Source organism: Triticum urartu, chromosome 6A (genome assembly GCF_056163025.1).
Source record: "Triticum urartu cultivar PI428250 chromosome 6A, HENAU_Tu73, whole genome shotgun sequence".
In the NCBI taxonomy this organism is placed as follows: domain Eukaryota; kingdom Viridiplantae; phylum Streptophyta; class Magnoliopsida; order Poales; family Poaceae; genus Triticum; species Triticum urartu.
In genome coordinates, this window is record NC_141878.1 from 140590671 (window position 1) to 140608939 (window position 18269).

Consider the following 18269-nt stretch of genomic DNA (forward strand, 5'->3'; position numbering starts at 1 on the left):
TAGGCATAAAAAGCAAGGATAGATCTAGGTATTGCCATAATAGTAAGATAGATCATTAAAACTCATTTCATATTCTCTATGTTCGGCAGCAAGTTTTCTTTGAGGCAAGCAAAAGTAATCAAAAGGGCTAAATTTAATGGGGCAAAAGTCCCCAAGATCAACCTTGGGAGGTATAGGTTCCTCCTTTGGTCCTTCGTATTGCACAACCAATTCATCATTATAAGCATTCTTTTGACAGAACTTTGTGAGCCTATATTCAAGAGAATATCCTAGTTCATTATTTTGAATAGCCAAATCATCATTAAGTTCATAAATTCTATCAACTAAAACATTGGTAGGAACCCTTTTTCTAAGATTTTCATTGAAAGCAATATAGTCTAGAGATTGAAAACGCATTATTTCTTCTTGATCAAAGAGGATGGCATCTATGGGAGGACAACAAGCGTCCACCCTATAATGCGCAAAGATTTCTTTGGCCTCTTTTATTATGAATCTAAACTCATGAGCCAAAAAGATAGTAGCGGCACACTTAACAGAAGAATGCTCAATATTAGAAAATTCTAAGGAAATCCTTTGTATGCAAGGGTGCATGTGCATGAATTGTCTTTCAAGTTCAACTACAAGCATGGCAATAACATCCGCAAGACTGATACGTCTCCAACGTATCTATAATTTTTGATTGCTCCATGCTATATTATCTTCTGTTTTGGATGTTTATGGGCTTTATTATACACTTTTATATGATTTTTGGGACTAACCTATTAACCCAGAGCCCAGTGTCAGTTTCTGTTTTTTCCTTGTTTTAGAGTATCGCAGAAAAGGAAAATCAAACGGAGTCCAATTGACCTGAAACTTCGCGGAACTTATTTTTGGACCAGAAGAAACCCAGAAGACTTGGAGTGCACGTCTGGGGATCAACGAGGAAGCCACGAGGTAGGGGGTGCTCCCACCCCCTGGGCGCACCCTCCACCCTCGTGGGCACCTCATGGCTCCCCTGACGTACTCCTTCCGCCTATATATCTCCATATACCCTAAAACGATCGGGGAGCACAATAGATCGGGAGTTCCGCTGCCAGAAGCCTCCGTAGCCACCGAAAACCAATCTAGACATGTTCCGGCACCCTGCCGGAGGGGGCAATCCCTCTCCGGTGGCCATCTTCATCATCCCGGTGCTCTCGATGACGAGGACGGAGTAGTTCTCCCTCGGGGTTGAGGGTATGTACCCGTAGCTATGTGTTTGATCTCTCTCTCTCTCTCTCGTTATCTTGAGGTGATACGATCTTGATGTATCGCGAGCTTTCCTATTATATTTGGATCCGATGATGTTTCTTCCCCCCCTCTACTCTCTTGTAATGAATTAAGTTTCCCCTTTGAAGTTATCTTATCGGATTGAGTCTTTAAAGATTTGAGAACACTTGATGTATGTCTTGTCGTGCGTATCTGTGGTGACAATGGGATACCACGTGATTCACTTGATGTATGTTTTGGTGATCAACTTGCGGGTTCCGCCCATGAACCTATGCATAGGGGTTGGCACACATTGTCGTCGTGATTCTCCGGTAGAAACTTTGGGGTTCTATGTGTTGGTTGAATAGATGAATCTGATATTGTGTGATGCATATCGTATAATCATACCTATGGGTACTTGAGGTGACATTGGAGTATCTAGGTGACATTAGGGTTTTGGTTGATTTGTGTCTTAAGGTGTTATTCTAGTACGAACTCTAGGGCTGTTTGTGACACTTATAGGAATAGCCCAATGGATTGATTGGAAAGAATAACTTTGAGGTGGTTTCGTACCCTACCATAATCTCTTCGTTTGTTCTCCGCTATTAGTGGCTTTGGAGTGACTCTTTGTTGCATGTTGAGGGATAGTTATATGATCTAATTATGTTATTATTGTTGAGAGGACTTGCACTAGTGAAAGTATGAACCCTAGGCCTTGTTTCCTAGCATTGCAATACCATTACGCTCACTTTTATCATTAGTTACCTTGCTGTTTTTATATTTTCAGATTACAAATACCTTTATCTACCATCCATATACCACTTGTATTACCATCTCTTCGCCGAACTAGTGCACCTATACAATTTACCATTGTATTGGGTGTGTTGGGGACACAAGAGACTCTTTGTTATTTGGTTGCAGGGTTGCTTGAGAGAGACCATCTTCATCCTACGCCTCCTACGGATTGATAAACCTTAGGTCATCCACTTGAGGGAAGTTTGCTATTGTCCTACAAACCTATACACTTGGAGGCCCAACAACGTCTACAAGAAGAAGGTTGTGTAGTAGACATCAAGCTCTTTTCTGGCGCCGTTTCCGGGGAGGTTAGCGCTTGAAGGTATATCTTTAGATCTTGCAATCGAATCTTTTTGTTTCTTGTTTTAGCACTAGTTTAGTTTATAAAAATAAACTACAAAAAAATATGGAATTGAGTTTACCTCATACGCTTCATCTTTTTAATATCTTTCGTGAGTATGATGGAAAGGAAAATTGTGCCAAAGTGTTAGAATAAGAATGCATTAAAATGTTTGGCACTAAATATTTGAATGATGATCATGATTGCAATGTTGTTAGTATGAATTCCTTGAATATCCATGATGCTAATGATATGCAAAGCCACAAGCTTGGGGAAGCTATGTTTGATGAAGATGATATTTTTGTCCCCCAAGGTTTGATGAGAAAATTTATTTTGATGAAAGCATGCCTCCTATTTATGATGATTATATTGATGAAAGTGGGTTTGGAGAGGTCATGACTTTATTTTGTGGTGAATCCACTATTCCGGAAGAGGTTCCAATTGATTATGAGAACAAAGTTGCTATCTATGATGATTATTGTGATAACTTGTATGCTATAAATAACAATGATATCCATAAAACTTGTCATCATGATTTTAGTTTTCAATTGGATTATGCCTCACATGATAATTATTTTGTTGAGTTTGCTCCCACTACTATTCCGAATGAGAAGAAGTTTGCTTATGTGGAGAGTAATGAAAATTATATGCTTGTAGATCATGAAAAGAATGCTTTAGGTGCTGGTTATATTGTTGAATTCATTCATGATGCTACTGAAAATTATTATGAGGGAGGAATATATGCTTGTAGGAATTGCAATAATATCAAGTTTCCTCTCTATGTGCTTAAAGTTTTGAAGTTATGCTTGTTTTGCCCTCCTATGATAGTTGATTATTGTTCCCATAAGTTGTTTGCTCACAAAATCCCTATGCATAGGAAGTGGGTTAGGCTTAAATGTGCTAGTCATATTCTTCATGATGCCCTCTTTAGGTTACAATTCTTATCTTTTATGTGAGCATCATTGAAATCATCATGCCTAGCTAGGGGCGTTAAACGATAGCGCTTGTTGGGAGGCAACCCAATTTTATCTTTGTTCCTTGATTTTTGCTACTGTTTAGTAATAAATAATTTATCTAGACTCTATTATGATTGAGTTTTTATGTTTTAATTAGTGTTTGTGCCAAGTAGAACCGTTGGGAAGACTTGGGGAAAGTCTTTGCGACCATGCTGTAAAAAACAGAAACTTTAGCGCTCGCAAGAATTGCTGCCATTTTTATTTGGAGAGTGCTATTTAGTTAATTATTTTTTAAGATGATTAATAGATAAATTCCTCAGGTCCACCAATTTATTTGAGAATTTTATGAGTTCCAGAAGTGGTCTAAACCTACAGATTACTACAGACTGTTCTGTTTTTGACAGATTTTGTTTTTGATGTGTTGTTTGCTTATTTTGATGAATCTATGAGTAGTATTGGAGGGTATGAACCATAGATAAGTTGGAATACAGTAGATATTACACCAATATGAATTTAGAATGAGTTCACAACAGTACCTAAGTGGTGATTTATTTTCTTATACTAACGGAGCTTACGAGTTTTCTGTTAAGTTTTGTGTTGTGAAGTTTTCAAGTTTTGGGTAAAGATTCGATGGACTATGGAATAAGGAGTGGCAAGAGCCTAAGCTTGGGGATGCCCATGGCACCCCAAGATAATCAAGGACAACCAAAAGCCTAAGGTTGGGGATGCCCCAGAAGGCATCCCCTCTTTCGTCTTCGTTCATCGATAACTTTACTTGGAACTATATGTTTATTCACCACATGATATGTGTTTTGCTTGGAGCGTCATTTTATTTTATTTAGTTTTGCTTGCTGTTTGAATAAAATACCAAGATCTGAAATTATTAAATGTTACAGAGTCTTCACATAGTTGCATAATTATTCGACTACTCATTGATCTTCACTTATATCTTTTGGAGTAGTTTTTTGTTTGCTCTAGCGCTTTAGTTTTTGAGAACCAAGGTATCAATCCAGTAGGAGGCTATGCGCGAGTCCCTCGTACCTGCACAAAACAAATAAATCCTCGCAACCAACGCGATAAGGGGTTGTCAATCCCTACACGGCCACTTACGAGAGTGAGATCTGATAGATATGATAGGATAATGTTTTTGGTATTTTTATGATAAAGATGCAAAGTAAAATAAAAGTAAAGTAAAAGGCAAATGAAATAACTAAGTATTGGGAGATTAATATGATGAAGATAGACCCGGGGGCCATAGGTTTCACTAGTGGCTTCTCTCAAGAGCATAAGTATTCTACGCTGGGTGAACGAATTACTGCTGAGCAATTGACAGAATTGAACATAGTTATGAGAATATCTAGGTATGATCATGTATATAGGCATCACGTCTGAGACAAGTAGACCGACTCCTACCTGCATCTACTACTATTACTCCACTCATCGACCGCTATCCAGCATGCATCTAGAGTATTAAGTTAATGAAAATAGAGTAACGCCTTAAGCAAGATGACATGATGAAGAGGGATAAACTCATGCAATATGATAAAAAACCCATCTTGTTATCCTCGATGGCAACAATACAATACGTGCCTTGCTGCCCCTACTGTCACTGGGAAAGGACACCGCAAGATTGAACCCAAAGCTAAGCACTTCTCCCATTGCAAGAAAGATCAATCTAGTAGGCCAAACCAAACTGATAATTCAAAGAGACTTGCAAAGATAACCAATCATACATAAAAGAATTCAGAGAAGATTCAAATATTGTTCATAGATAGACTTGATCATAAACCCACAATTCATCGGTCTCAACAAACACACCGCAAAAAGAAGATTACATCGAATAGATCTCCACAAGAGAGGAGGAGAACATTGTATTGAGATCCAAAAAGAGAGAAGAAGCCATCTAGCTAATAACTATGGACCCGTAGGTCTGAGGTGAACTACTCACACTTCATCGGAGGGGCTATGGTGATGATGTAGAAGCCCTCCATGATCGATGCCCCCTCCAGCGGAGCTCCGGAACAGGCCCCAAGATGGGATCTCGTGGATACAGAAAGTTACAGCAGTGGAATTAGGGTTTTGGCTCCGTATCTGATTGTTTGGGGATACGTAGGTATATATAGGAGGAAGGAGTACGTCGGTGGAGCAACAAGGGGCCCATGAGGGTGGAGGGCGTGCCTGGGGGGTAGGCGTGCCCCCTACCTCGTGGCCTCCTCTCTTGTTTCTTGAGGTAGGGTCCAAGTCTCCCGGGTCTTGTTCATTGAGAAAATCACGTTCCCGAAGGTTTCATTCCGTTCGGACTTCATTTGATATTCCTTTTCTTCAAAACCCTAAAACATGCAAAAAACAGCAATTCTGGGCTGGGCCTCCGGTTAGTTGTAGTGCCCAGACCTCAAACAGTCCAATCTCTGTGCTCCGGTGTCATCCCTGGATCAGTAATGCTGACACCACACAGTACTTGAAGGATTTATAACAGAGTAGCAATCACACACTTATTACATCGAGTGTCTCAAAAGAGAACTTATACAATAAATATGGCTTAAGGCCATCTAATAACGATAATAGCGGAAGGCTTGGAAGATAAGTGAGTCCATCAACTCCAACGGCATCACTGAGTATAGAACCACGACCTAATGGCACCTTAATCGTCGCCTGGAAAGTCTGCAACATTAACGTTGCAGCCCAAAACGGGTCAGCACATGGAATATGCTGGCAATGTAACACATAGAGAGTAATGGAATAAAATAGGCTAATCTATATGCATATATGGCTGGTGGAAAGCTCTAAGGTTACTGTTTTGCGTAAAGCCAATTTTTCCCTACTACAAAGGAATAAATTTTATTTAACTATCATGGTAGTTGTTAAACATTGAGAATGGTTGACAGCATTCTCAATCCCAATTAAACATCATCATTAAAACCCAACAATTAACTTTAGAGTAACATGATGAGATTCACATGATAATCCAGGTACTAGATACTCAAGATGTCCATAACTGGGGACACGGCTAACCATGATTAGTTTATACACTCTACAGAGGTTTGCGCACTTTTCCCCACAAGAATCGATCTCCTCCGTTGGTTTTCTCGCAATGCATGGTGTTTGAGAAACGGATGACCGAGACATAGTCTTTCAGAAGCGCTAACACCTTACGAACGGGTAGAACGTACCAACCTACATCCCCTACATCTGCTAGTCTACCACTGTAAGAGTTCGCACGACTTAGTCAACTATGCTAGAGCCCATAGTAGCTTGTGGCTGCACACGGAAGTTTCTAGTATGAATAATCTCATGATCCCTTTGAGCCTGGGTGGTGGTCCAAAAGAAAACAGGCAATCGCTGGAATACCCAGGTGCCTCAATCCACCCAGATGTGTGTTTAGGTTGCCACCTTAAATAAACCATTAATTAGCAAAGCTCACATCTGTCATGGATACACTCACCCAATCCACGTCTACTAGCATAGCATAGCAATAATAAGCAAACGTAGAGTAACTCCCAAAGGTTTGATAATAAACAGGTAATAGGTTCTACCTCAACTACTCCCCAAACCCACAATTTAATTAGATCATAATCATGCAATGTGTGAGGATTGATCTAATGCAATAAAACTGGGTAGTAGGAGGTATGATCAAAGTGTTACTTGCCTTGCTGATGATCCGGGAAACCTAGCGATTCGAAGTAGCAAGCGGCGCACTCCGGGTACTCTATCGCAAACAAACAAGCATACAATAAGAACTCAACTAATGCACAGGTAAAACTCGAACAAGAGAACTAACCAGAAAGTTTAACTTAAGAACTCCGGTTGGCAAAAAGAATCAAGACGAACGAAGCAACGAAAGACAAACGGCAAGAGAAACAAGCTTCGTTTACTATTCTGGGTCTAAGGCAGTTTTTACAGTTGCAAAAACTTGTTTGAGTTGGTTAAACGGAAAGAGGGTTTCGAGACGAAACTCCAGGCGCTTGAATCGCCTGATTCTGATAAACGAGCGAAAAGTTAAACTAAAACGAACCTCGGATCAGAGATCGCGATCAGAAAAACTGCGGATTTAATCCGAGAAAAAGAAAATCGACGAACAGTTAACGAACGAACGTTCGTTAATAGAAACTAAACGAAAAACACGTTCGTTAAAACGAATGGACGAACGGGCGCTCGCTAAATAAATAAACCGTAAAAAACCGATCTATTTATTTTTTTAAAAATGGAACTAGGGTTTAAAAAAAACGAATTGGTTTTTTTTTCAAAAACCGGACGGCGACTACCTCGGCGGCGGCGGCTCTCCGGCGGGGCTCCGGCAGGGTGGCGGGGCAGCGGCTCCGGGCGGCGCGGGCGGCGGCGGCTCTAGGCTCCGAGCGGCAAGGGCGGTGGCGGCGGCGGTGCGGGCAGCGGCAGGCGGCGCGGGGCGGCATGGGGTGCGGGGCGTTGGCGGCGGTGACTCGGGGCTCCAGGGGGGCCCCGGGGTGCTATTTACGGAGGGGGGTCGGCTGGCTTGGGGAGGGGGTCGGCGGCGGCGGCTCCTGCTTAGGCTCCTCTCCGAGTCCGGTGGGGAAGGCGGTGGCGGCTGGACCGGCCTGGCTCGGCTGGGCCCTTGGCCCAGTCAGGCGCGGGGGGTTTTTTTTAAACAATTTCGCTGCGCCTAAAAAAATCTAGAAAAATAAATAAAAATATAAAAATTCAAAAACAAATTTTCTCCGTCTAAATAAAATATTTAGAATAGGATGAACATTTGTTTGGCTCTAAATGCAATTTTTGAAAATGTGCAATTTTTCCTAAATTCGAATAAAATAGCAAATAAAACCAAAATAAAATCTTATTTGAATTTTTTATTAAATCCTCAATATTTCTTTATTTTGGGAAAGTCATTCTATTCCCTCTCTCATATTTTTATAAGAGAAATAGTTGAAGATATAATAAATCAAATCAAATGATCCTACCTTCAAAATTTGAGAAAAACTCAAATATGAAAATAACGAAATCCCCAACTCTCTCCGAGGGTCCTTGAGTTGCGTAGAATTTCTAGGATCAACCAGAAAAGCAATAAAATATGATATGCAATGATGATCTAATGTATAACATTCCAAATTGAAAATTTGGGATGTTACAGACCTACCCCCCGTAAGATGAATCTCGCCCTCGAGATTCGGGTTGGTTAGAAAATAGGTGAGGGTGGTCCTTCAACAATTCTTCATCTCGCTCCCAGGTGGCTTCATCCTCCGTGTGGTGGCTCCACTGAACTTTGCAAAACTTGATAACCTTGCTGCGGGTGACTCGACTGTCATACTCTAGAATCTTGACTGGTTTCTCCTCATAGGTCAAATCATTGTCCAACTGAATTGCTTCCAGTGGCACTGTATCTCTTAGCAGTATATCAGCCATCTCTGCGTGGCACTTCTTCAACTGGGAAACGTGGAACACGTCGTGAACTCCTGACAATCCTTCGGGCAATTCCAACTTATAGGCTACTTCTCCCATACGCTCCAAAACTTTGTATGGGCCTACAAAACGTGGCGCTAACTTTCCCTTAACTCCAAAGCGGTTAACTCCTCGAAGTGGTGATACTCGAAGATAAACTCGATCTCCTACTTCGTAAACTGTCTCCTTGCATTTTGAATCTGCGTAGCTCTTCTGTGTGGACTGGGCTACCTTGAGCCTGTCGCGAATCAATTTCACTTTCTATTTAGACTCCTTAATCAGATTCGGTCCAAACAACTGACGGTCTCCAACTTCATCCCAAGACAATGGGGTCATGCACCTCCTTCCGTACAAGGCTTTGAAAGGGGCCATCTTCAAACCGTATTGATAACTGTTGTTGTAAGAGAACTCTGCATATGGCAAATTCTCGTCCCAACTAGATCCGTAATCTAGCGCACAAGCTCTCAGCATATCCTGCAAAATCTGATTGACTCTCTTGGTCTGTCCATCTGTCTGCGGATGGAAGACTGTACTAAACTCTAGTCTGGTACCCAAAGTTTCATGCAACTGATTCCAGAACTTTGAGGTAAATTGGGTTCCTCTATCTGATACAATGCTATTTTTGAACTCCATGCAGACATACGATGTTGGTCATGTATATCTTTGCCAACTTTGCACTGGTATAGGTAGTCTTCACTGGAATGAAATGGGCTACCTTTGTCAAACGATCGACTACAACCCATATTGAGTCATAGCCTGAACGAGTTCTAGGTAAACCTATAATAAAATCCATGCCTAACTTATCCCACTTCCATTCGGGTATCGGCAATGGCTGTAGCAATCCCGCTGGCTTCTGATGCTCTGCCTTTACTCTCTAACATACATCACAAACTTCTACATACTCTGCAATATCCTTCTTCATTCCGGTCCACCAGAAAGTATCCTTCAAATCCAAATACATCTTGGTATTTCCTGGGTGAATCGAATATGGTGAATCATGTGCTTCTTGCAGAATTAACTTCCTGATCTCCGAATCATTAGGCACATAAACACGGTCTTCAAACCAGAGGGTATCGCGCTCATCCTCACGAAATCCCTTAGCTTTTCCTTTGCTCATTTTCTCCTTAATAGAGGCAATCTCCTTGTCAGTCCTTTGACCTTCTCTAATATTATCCATCAAGGTAGACTGAATCTCCAATGCTGCTACATAGCCTCTCGGAACTATCTCCAAACATAGCTCACGAAGGTTTTCAGCTAACTCCCTTGGTAAATATCCCGTCATTAGGGTGTTGACGTGGCTTTTACGGCTCAACGCGTCAGCTACTACGTTAGCCTTTCCGGGGTGATAATGTAATCTCATATCATAATCCTTGATGAGCTCCAACCATCTTCTCTGCCTGAGATTTAACTCTTTCTGCGTGAAAATATACTTCAAACTCTTGTGATCCGTGTACACCTCGCAATAGTTTCCAATGAGAAAGTGTCTCCAAGTTTTCAACGCATGCACTACGGCTACTAACTCCAAATCATGCGTGGCATAATTCAACTCATGAGGCTTAAGCTGTCGTGAGGCATAGGAAACAACTCTTCCTTCCTGCATAAGCACTGCTCCAAGTCCTCGACGTGAAGTGTCGCAATACACCTCATAATCCTTGGTCTGATCTGGCAAAATTAGCACAGGTGATGTAACCAAACGTTTCTTCAATTCCTGGAAAGTGGCCTCACATTCCTCAGTCCATATGAACTTGGTATCCTTTTTCAACAATTCCGTCATAAGCTTCGCAATCTTTGAGAAATTCTCAATGAATCTCCGGTAGTATCCTGCGAGTCCAAGAAAACTCCGGATCTCTCCAACTGTTGTTGGCGCTTCTCAATTGGTCACGGTATCAACTTTAGTGGGATCTACTACTATACCTTCTCCTAATATAACGTGTCCGAGAAATCCAACTTCCTTCAACCAAAACTCACATTTGCTAAACTTGGCATATAATTGATGTTCTCTGAGTTTACCAAGCACCAAACGCAAATGTTCCTTATGCTCCTCTTCATTCTTTGAGTAAACCAGGATATCATCAATGAACACTACCACGAATTTATCCAGAAACTCCATAAACACCTTGTTCATCATGTTCATGAAATATGCTGGTGCGTTAGTCAGACCAAATGACATAACGGTATACTCGTACAGCCCATACCTGGTGGTAAAAGCCGTCTTAGGTATATCTTGTTCTCGAATCTTCAACTGGTGGTATCCTGATCGCAGATCAATCTTGGAAAATACCTTAGCTCCTTGCAATCGATCAAACAGATCATTGATCATTGGTAGTGGGTACTTGTTCTTGATGGTTACTTCATTCAAACCTCGATAATCAACAACCATCCTTAACGATCCATCCTTCTTTTCTACTAGAAGTACTGGCGATCCCCAAGGTGAAGAACTTGGGCGAATATAACCCTTATCTAGTAACTCCTTAATCTGCTTCTTAATCTCCACCAAATCCTTTGCGGGCATCCTATATGGTCTCTTTGATATTGGCCCTGTGCCTGGCAAAAGCTCAATCAAAACTCAATATCTCTATCCGGTGGCATGCCTGGCAACTCCTTGGGAAATACATCAGGGAAATCCTTCACTATTGGTACTTCCTCCTGCACAACTCCTGTTAGGCAATTTACTTGCGTCCTGTTTGGCACATGCCGTGATACATACTTGATCCTTCTTCCTTCTGGGGTGGTAAGAAAAATTGACTTACTGGCACATTCAATATTCCCTTCATACTTTGACAACCAATCCATGCCTAATATCACATCCAATCCTTGAGATTCCAACACTATTAGGTCTGAGGGAAATACGTAGTTACCAATCCTTAATGGTAACCGATCACACCATAGGCTAGCCATATACTCTGCTCCAGGCGAGGTTACTAACATGGGTGACCTAAGGGCTTGGGTTGGTAGTTTATACTTATCCACAAATCCCCTTGATATGTATGAATGTGATGCACCAGTATCAAAAAGAACGAGTGCAGTAAATGACTTAACCAAAAACTTGCCTATTACTGCATCGGGCTGGGCTTCAACTTCCTCCACGTTAACGTGGTTCACCTGTCCCCTATTGAAAGGGTTCAGCTTCTTCCCAGAGCTTCCATTGCCATTTCCATTCTTTGATTTAGGACATTCGTTGGCATAATGTCCGGTCTTCTGGCACTTAAAACAAGTGACTTGGCTCAGGTCTTTCTTGGCCGGGGTTGATGGGTTGGTGCGGTTCTGGCCATTGCTTCCTCCATTCCCATTACCAGTCTTGGGGCCATTGTGATTGTGTGAGCTACCTCCTCCATGGGTATGTTGGAAATGTCCTCCCGGTCTAGGGGTAAAACGTGGCTTCTGCTGAGCTCCAGAATTGTACTGCCCTTGTCCATACTTCCTCTTGCGGTTCTCGATCTGCTGCTGCTTCCCTTCAATCCTGAGAGCACGATCTACCAACTCCTGGTAGTTGTTGAAGGTTGCTACCATCAACTGCATGCTCAACTCATCATTCAGTCCTTCCAGAAACTTCTCCTGTTTAGTTGCATTCGTAGCAACGTCATCTGGGGCATAATGTGCTAACTTACTAAAGTCCTCCACATACTGGCCAATTGTCTGTCCTCCTTGGCGTAAGTTGCGAAACTCTCGCTTCTTCATGGCCATAGATCCTGCTGAAACATGGGCAGTACGAAAAGCCTGCTGAAACTGGTCCCACGTGACAGTGTCGACAGGGAAAGTGGCTGTGAAATTCTCCCACCATGAGGCTACGGGTCCTTCAAGCTGATGTGCGGCAAATTTCACCTTTTCCGCATCTGTGCATCCTGCTGTGGTCAACTCTCTAGCTGTCTTGCGGAGCCAATCATCTGCTACTATCGGCTTGGTGCTACCAGAAAACACCGGCGGATTCAGCCTAAGAAAACGGGCTAAGTGATCAACAGGTGGTGGTGGCGGTGGTGGGTTGTTGTTGTTGTTGTTGTTGTTCCCCTAATTCTGATTCTGGACTAGTAACTGCATCAATGTGTTCTGTTGCTGGATCAACTGAGTGAGCTCCGGTGGGAAGGTAAATCCGGGGTCACGTCTCGGAGGCATCTAAGGGTTTAGAAAATAGGAGATTTAAGAATAGAGGGGGCCTATAGAGAAAACACTACCCATATGCACATGAGGCAAAAAGCAAACAATTCACTTCATTCAATCAATCAAACGAGGGCATACAATCGATCTAACTATCGCAAAAGTGCTCGGACTACTATATTTACATGGTGGACTACTACTACTGTTGGGGTGGTCTACTAGAAATATTCTTCGGTTGCAGACTCCATGATATCTGCTCCGGCTTCATCAACATAGTCATCATCGCTATCATCTGGATCCGAGTCGGTGTCGTCGATGATGATGTAGTCTTCCGGGTGAATCTCCTTGGGTTCTTTGTCTTCTTCTACTGGTGTAGGGTCTCCCATGAATATTCCAATCTTCTTGATCATATCGTCATTCTTTTCCACTAATACTTCGATTTCCTCTTCATAATCTTCACGTGTAGCCTTGAGTTCTTCCTCCAGTTCCTTGATTCTTGTCCTTGCTTTCTTCAAATCTATCATGTATGCGCACATCTGGTTCTCCTGACGTCCAATGTGTTGGTTTAACTCCTAGATAAAAGCTGCAATTGATCTATCCTTCCTGGTGCTAATCATCACCCAGTGCTCATCTCGGCGCCCACAAATCTGGTAGATAGTATCCTTGAGATCATTGTGGTAAACTTCTCCAATGCGTCCCATGGCAATGTGAGCTGCCATGCTCTTTCCTAGACTCCAAGTTGGTGCATCAAAAGAAAACTCTATGGTCTCAGTGACTGGCATGAACGTCCTTCCTGGAACTTGAACTTGAATCATCCAGCGCTCTTCTTCAGGTAATGTGGCGTTGTAGGTTCCGGTGAAGCTTGGTACTCCTATGTTCAGGTATCTAGTGACATCCTTCAAGTGTCGTCCAAAGGGTGTATCTTCATCTGGTTGTATGAACTTGTTCCTTGCATCCGCCATCCTAAAACAGTAAAAAAGATGAGAGGTCAAAAGGAGAAGAGTAAGTAGTGATCTAGGGCATTAGCTTAGTGGTCGTGTCCTACAGTCAGCGTGTGCTCTGATACCATCTTGTAGCGACCAGACCTCAAACGGTCCAATCTCTGTGCTCCGGTGTCATCCCTGGATCAGTAATGCTGACACCACACAATACTTGAAGGATTTATAACAGAGTAGCAATCACACAATTATTACATTGAGTGTCTCAAAAGAGAACTTATACAATAAATATGGCTTAAGGCCATCTAATAACGATAATAGCGGAAGGCTTGGAAGATAAGTGAGTCCATCAACTCCAACGGCATCACTGAGTATAGAACCACGACCTAATGGCACCTTAATCGTCGTCTGAAAAGTCTGCAACATTAACGTTGCAGCCCGAAACGGGCCAGCACATGGAATATGCTGGCAATGTAACACATAGAGAGTAATGGAATAAAATAGGCTAATCTATATGCATATATGGCTGGTGGAAAGCTCTATGGTTACAGTTTTGCGTAAAGCCAATTTTTCCCTACTGCAAAGGAATAAATTTTATTTAACTATCATGGTAGTTGTTAAACATTGAGAATGGTTGACAGCATTCTCAATCCCAATTAAACATCATCATTAAAACCCAACAATTAACTTTAGAGTAACATGATGAGATTCACATGATAATCCAGGTACTAGATACTCAAGATGTCCATAACCGGGGACACGGCTAACCATGATTGGTTTATACACTCTACAGAGGTTTGCGCACTTTTCCCCACAAGACTCGATCTCCTCCGTTGGTTTTCTCGCACTGCATGGTGTTTGAGAAACGGATGACCGAGACATAGTCTTTCAGAAGCGCTAGCACCTTACGAACGGGTAGAACGTACCAACCTACATCCCCTACATCCGCTAGTCTACCACTGTAAAAGTTCGCACGACTTAGTCAACTATGCTAGAGCCCATAGTAGCTTGTGGCTACACATGGAAGTTTCTAGTATGAATAATCTCATGATCCCTTTGAGCCTGGGTGGTGGTCCAAAAGAAAACAGGCAATCGCTGGAATACCCAGGTGCCTCAATCCACCCAGATGTGTGTTTAGGTTGCCACCTTAAATAAACCATTAATTAACAAAGCTCACATCTATCATGGATACACTCACCCAATCCACGTCTACTAGCATAGCATAGCAATAATAAGCAAACGTAGAGTAACTCCCAAAGGTTTGATAATAAACAGGTAATAGGTTCTACCTCAACTACTCCCCAAACCCACAATTTAACTAGATCCTAATCATGCAATGTGTGAGGATTGATCTAATGCAATAAAACTGGGTAGTAGGAGGTATGATCAAAGTGTTACTTGCCTTGCTGATGATCCGGGAAACCTAGCGATTCGAAGTAGCAAGCGGCGCACTCCGGGTACTCTATCGCAAACAAACAAGCATACAATAAGAACTCAACTAATGCACAGGTAAAACTCGAACAAGAGAACCAACTAGAAAGTTTAACTTAAGAACTCCGGTTGGCAAAAAGAATCAAGATGAACGAAGCAACGAAAGACAAACGGCAAGAGAAACAAGCTTCGTTTACTATTCTGGGTCTAAGGCAGTTTTTACACTGGCAAAAATTTGTTGAGTTGGTTAAACGGAAAGAGGGTTTCGAGACGAAACTCCAGGCGCTTGAATCGCCTGATTCCGATAAACGAGCGAAAAGTTAAACTAAAACGAACCTCGGATCAGAGATCGCGATCAAAAAAACCACGGATTTAATCTGAGAAAAAGAAAAATGACAAACAGTTAATGAACGAACGTTTGTTAACAAAAACTAAACGAAAACACGTTCGTTAAAACGAACGGACGAACGGGCGCTCGCTAAATAAATAAATCGGAAAAAAACCGATCTATTTTTTTAAACGGAACTAGGGTTTTAAAAAAACCGAATCGGTTTTTTTTTCAAAAATCGGCCGGCGACTACCTCGGCGGCGGCGGCTCTCCGGCGGGGCTCCGGCAGGGCGGCGGGGCAGCGGCTTCGGGCGGCGGCGGCTCTAGGCGGCGGGGCGGCAGCAGGCGGCGGCGGGCAACGCGGCGGCGCGGGCAGCGGCAGGCGGCGCGGGGCGGCGTGGGGTGCGGGGCGGCGACGGCGGCGACTCGGGGCTGCAGGGGGGGCCGGGGTGCTATTTAAGGAGGGGGTCGGCTGGCTTGGGGAGGGGGTCGGCGGCGGCTCCTACTCGGACTCCTCTCCGAGTCCGGCGGGGAAGGCGGTGGGGGCTGGGCCGGCCTGGCTCGGCTGGGCCCTTGGCCCAGTCAGGCGCGGGGTTTTTTCTAAACAATTTCGCTGCACCTAAAAAAATCTAGAAAAATAAATAAAAATCTAAAAATTCCAAAACAAATTTTCTCCGTCTAAATAAAATATTTAGAACAGGATGAACAATTTTTGGCTCTAAATGCAATTTTTGAAAACGTGCAATTTTTCCTAAATTTGAATAAAATAGCAAATAAAACCAAAATAAAATCTTATTTGATTTTTTTATTAAATCCTCAATAATTCTTTATTTTGGGAAAGTCATTTTATTCCCTCTCTCATATTTTTATAATAGAAATAGTTGAAGATAAAATAAATAAAATCAAATGATCCTACCTTCAAATTTTGAGAAAAACTCAAATATGAAAATAACAAAATCCCCAACTCTCTCCGAGGGTCCTTGAGTTGCGTAGAATTTCTAGGATCAACCAGAAAAGCAATAAAATATGATATGCAATGATGATCTAATGTATAACATTCCAAATTGAAAATTTGGGATGTTACATTAGTAGGTTAGTCCTAAAAATAATATAAAAGTGGATAATAAAGCCCAATAATGTCCAAAACAGTAGATAATATAGCATGGAGCAATCAAAAATTATAGATACGTTGGAGACGTATCATAATCGAGTTAGTTTTGTTAGGGTTTGATCCCTAGTATCCATTATGTTCAGAGATTGATGTTGCTATGACTTTGTTGAGCTTAATGCTTGTCACTAGGGCCCAAGTGCCATGATTTCAGATCTGAACCTATTATGTTTCCATGAATATATGTGAGTTCTTGATCCTATTTTGCAAGTCAATAGTCACCTACTATGTGTTATGATACGTTAACCCCGAAGTGACAATAATTGGGACAATTACCGGTGATGACTATAGTTTGAGGAGTTCATGTATTCACTAAGTGCTAATGCTTTGTTCTGGTACTCTACTAAAAGGAGGCCTTAATATCCCTTAGTTTCCAATAGGACCCCGCTGCCACGGGAGGGTCGGACAAAATATGTCATACAAGTTATTTTCCATAAGCACGTATGACTATATTCGGAATACATGCCTACATTACATTGATGAACTGGAGCTAGTTCTGTGTCACCCTGTTTTCTAACTGTTGCATGAGGAATCGCATCCGACATAATTATCCATCACTGATCCAATGCCTACGAGCTTTTCACATATTGATCCTTGCTTAGTTACTTTACCATTGCTACTGTTACAATCATTACAAAACCAACACTATTACTTTTCCCACCGTTACCGCTGCTTCCATATTACTTTGCTACTAAATACTTCGCTGCGGATATTAAGTCTTTTAGGTGTGGTTGAATTGACAACTCAACTATTAATACTTGAGAATATTCTTTGGCTCCCCTTGTGTCGAATCAATAAATTTGGGTTGAATACTCTACCCTCGAAAACTGTTACGATCCCCTATACTTGCGGGTTATCAAGACTATTTTCCGGCGCCGTTGCCGGGGAGCATAGATCTATTCTTTTGAGTCACTTGGGATTTATATCTGTTGATCACTATGAGGAACTTGAAAGATGAAAGAACCAAGATTTTCCCCTCAACTACGAGGGGAGGTAAGGCACTGCCATGTAGCTCTGCACTTGATTCACCTTCTGTTTTGAGTAAACTTGTGACACCTACTCCTGCTATTTATTCTAATATGTCGCATGTTATTGATGATGTCACTTCTGCTTTGCATGATGCTTATGATGCAACTACTTCTATGCTTGATCATACTGTTCCACTAGGTGAATTTCTTGATGAACAACTTGCTAGGGTTAGAGAGAATGAAATTGATGAAAGTGGTGATGAAGATTCTCCCCCTAGATATGAATTGCCTGTTGTGCCTGAGGGTTATGTTATGGATGAAGAAACTGCTAGAGACTTTTTAGCTTGCGATGATAGATATGATCTTAAGAAACTGTTAGCTAAGTTGAAAGAAAAATCTTTGAATGCTAGAATGAAATATGACCCTGCTTTTGCTACTTCACCAATCTGTATTTCCGATAAGGATTATGATTTCTCTGTCGATCCTGAGTTCATTACTTTGGTTGAATCTGATCCTTTTTATGGCTACGAATCTGAAACTGTTGTGGCACATCTTACTAAATTAAATGATATAGCCACCCTATTCACTAATGATGAGAAAACTTGTTATTACTT